Raw genomic sequence first — 3,364 nt, forward strand, 5'->3', positions numbered from 1 at the left:
TCCTCAAAATGCAGGGTCTTTGATAAAAAATGAACCAAGTTGGGTTGCGCCCAACATTGCTTTGACTAGAGTGTGATTAAACTTGGTCAATTGGCTTTTTAATGCATAACTAAGAATGACTAATCAAATTTGATCTCTCAATCTGATCTTGACTTTGATCATCCAACTAGTTTGGTACATCAAACTTGTGAGTCATGATACATCATTTATATGCAACTATGATGGTATCCCAAATCCTTTGCTAATGAATATATTAGGTAGATGCTACGTGAATCATGCTCTTAATTTTTATCAATGGTGCACCAAGATTCAAGCAAAGGTTATGCATCCATAGTTAAGTGCAACAAATAGTACATGCTAATTGCACAGAAGTATGTTGTGATTAATGTTTATTTTTGGGTACACTAATATTTCAGTACAATGAAAGATGAAATTTAAACCCTTGATAGAGACCAAAATTGTGTTCACTTGAGTTAATACTACACTTTAAAGGGTTTATCAATTCAAGATTAATTAGAGGCTAAGTGTTTCGATTTTCATTAGCTATAAAAAATTAGAGGATTACATAATGGTTTATGTTTAGTCTTTTGGTCTCTTGTAGGGGATATCATACTATAGCAAAAAATGGACTCTTTGAAGAGATCAAAGAGACAACTAAAATAGGAATAATAGAAGTAGATAGAAAACTTACATAGATACTAGCCTATTCGACCTCAAGCAAAACATGTTGCAAGATTATAATCATAAACTAGGGTCATAACAAAGTCAACTAAGAGGATAAAAGTATGATGTCAACTCCTATAGCCTAGATATAGTCAACTCCTTTGCACCTATAAAAAAGAAACCTCTCCGCCACCACCACTTTTGGCCACATCCCGAGCTTTAAGCAAGAATAGGAAGAGCCCCCACTGCACCACTTGAGATTGATATAGAGAACCAAAGAACCAATGGAGCCCCTGTGATCCCCAAAGGTATTTACATCATTTTCCTCGAAGGAGACATCCCACCCAAGATCAACTTCCCATACTTTCAGGGTTTCTAATTAAGTACACTTGGGAGTGCCCATTCTCCATGAAGTCCTTCCAATATACAATAAAATAATCCCAAGTCCCTCCCATCCTCCACATGCCTTTCCATCGACCAATCGTTCGAAATTGAGAAAAATATAAAACCACCAAACTTCATAGTTCTCAACCAAGAAAGAGAAATGAAACTAGTGGAATTGCATGAGCAAAAACCCAACTAATATATATAGAATAAAAGAGCTAGAGTTTAAGTTAACTCTCAACTGGAAAAATGCATGGTGATTCCCACCCAGTGTGTTGAAGGATAGGAGGAAAAACCAATAATAGTGCCCTGTCAACAACTGCGAGGAGTGAAATTTCCAATTTGGTTATGCTCCCTTCCAAATAGAGTTTGTTCAGATTTTCTAGCCGAGGATAGCAAATTAGCCTTGTCACTCACTGATGAAGATACCATAGGGAGGCATAACCCAAAACACAAGAATACAATTATTGGTTATTCACCCCTAAGCTTCCTTCTTTCCCCTACCCTTCACCTGTAGAGCCTCGTCTCCTTGCAGACCATAATTCCTTCCCATCACTTGGAATTGTGATGATGTACCAATGGTTTTGACAAACCAAGGCATGCCATTATGGCCACCCTGTTCACATGATGCATGCTTCCAACATTTAATATCCCATTTCCTTTCATCTGCGCAAAAATGTTAACGATATACATGAGATATTTCTTTGTTATACTTGCTAAGGGCGCGATGCCAAATCTGCAACCTGCTTTCCAAGTGGGGCAGTGGCAACCCGCCCTCTTCTCCTTACCCAAGAGTCACCCCATCTAAAGGGAAACTAAGAGTTACCTTATTCTAATTAACACACCCATTTAATCCTATGTAATTTAAATAAAATCTTGCCTTAACTTGATTGTGACACTAGGTTAAAATAATTAAAAAACATATCAATTATTAATAAATTTGTAAATTTATTTAAATTATATATATATATAAAGAATTATTATTCCCTCATAAAATCACTTATTTCTTTAAAAAAATATAGAAATGTAAGGCAAGTTAAGTTTGCATTTTTCTTAGATGGGTAAGTGGCACTGAGGATATGTGAATCCTATGAAATCATGAACATTGTGTGAAATGTGTTCCATTTTAGTTATGATGGACAAAGATGGGCTATTGGTTCTAAAGTCATGTCTATATTTTGCGGCTCTAGTTGCATAAACTTATTCATCATTTGCAAAGTTAGTCTTTAATCATTCCATTTATTCTCCTTTAATTGTCCCAATGAAAGTAGAGTGGTCCCTCACCATTTTCTTCACTTCAAAGAAATCGAAAACTGAACCAACATCTTGTCAACTTTGAGAAATGTAAGAGAAGGTTCAAGATGTATTTATAAATATTTGAATGTATATCATTTATTAGGAAGTGGGATATTTTGTTCTATAGTGTTACTTTAAGGAAAAAAATGGTTGTGTAGTATATTATTAAAAAATAAAAAATAAAAATAAAAATGTTAAAAATTATTAAGTTTAAAAAATATAAATATATTATTTTAATATATAAAATATTTTGTAATTTATGAAGCATTTATTTGGTAATTACTGTGTTATGAAGTATTATGTAAAACATAAGTTTTAATGTTTAAATTTCTTGTAGGTCAAACCAATGAAAAAAACTATAAAATATTGTATAGCCTCTAGGTAGTAGTTTAATTGGTGATCGTTGTGCTAGTCAATATTATGTATTCTATGAGATTCAAAGCATTCTAGGTGGTTGGGAGGGTTTAATGATAACCTCCACACCAAGGTTAAAGTCTCATTGACATGATGTTCCTTTAGGAACCACCATTGTAATGCTCCGTTGAGAACTCTCTATGTAATGTTTATCTTGACTATGTTGACTATGTAACTCTTCCTTGATTCTTGTAAAGCATGAAGAGATAAATCTATGAGATTTGAGGTTCAAATTCTTTGTGGGTCAAAGTAACAAAACATACATATATAATATCTTATATTAACCAACAAAAATAATTAAAATAATTAGTATTTTTATTTCATCAATTAAATTAGATTTTTAATAATTATAAAATTTATTTTATATTGGAAATTTATTTTATATAAATCATTTTTCCTAAAAAAAAATTTCCTATATAAAAATATACGAGGAATATATATGTTTTGGTCTTTACATGATAGGTTAGAAATTATTATATTAAACTTCAATTCAACCTAAGTGAAAAAGGTATTAATCATTCTTTTGAATCACTCAAAATAAATTTAATTGATTTAAAAAAAAAAAAAATCATATTTTAAGTTTTATTATAAACTTTAATTAGGTTAA

This window comes from Pinus tabuliformis, chromosome J (genome assembly GCF_031772625.1).
Source record: "Pinus tabuliformis cultivar Carrire ecotype Pingquan chromosome J, CPIR1, whole genome shotgun sequence".
NCBI classification, from domain to species: Eukaryota; Viridiplantae; Streptophyta; class Pinopsida; order Pinales; family Pinaceae; genus Pinus; species Pinus tabuliformis.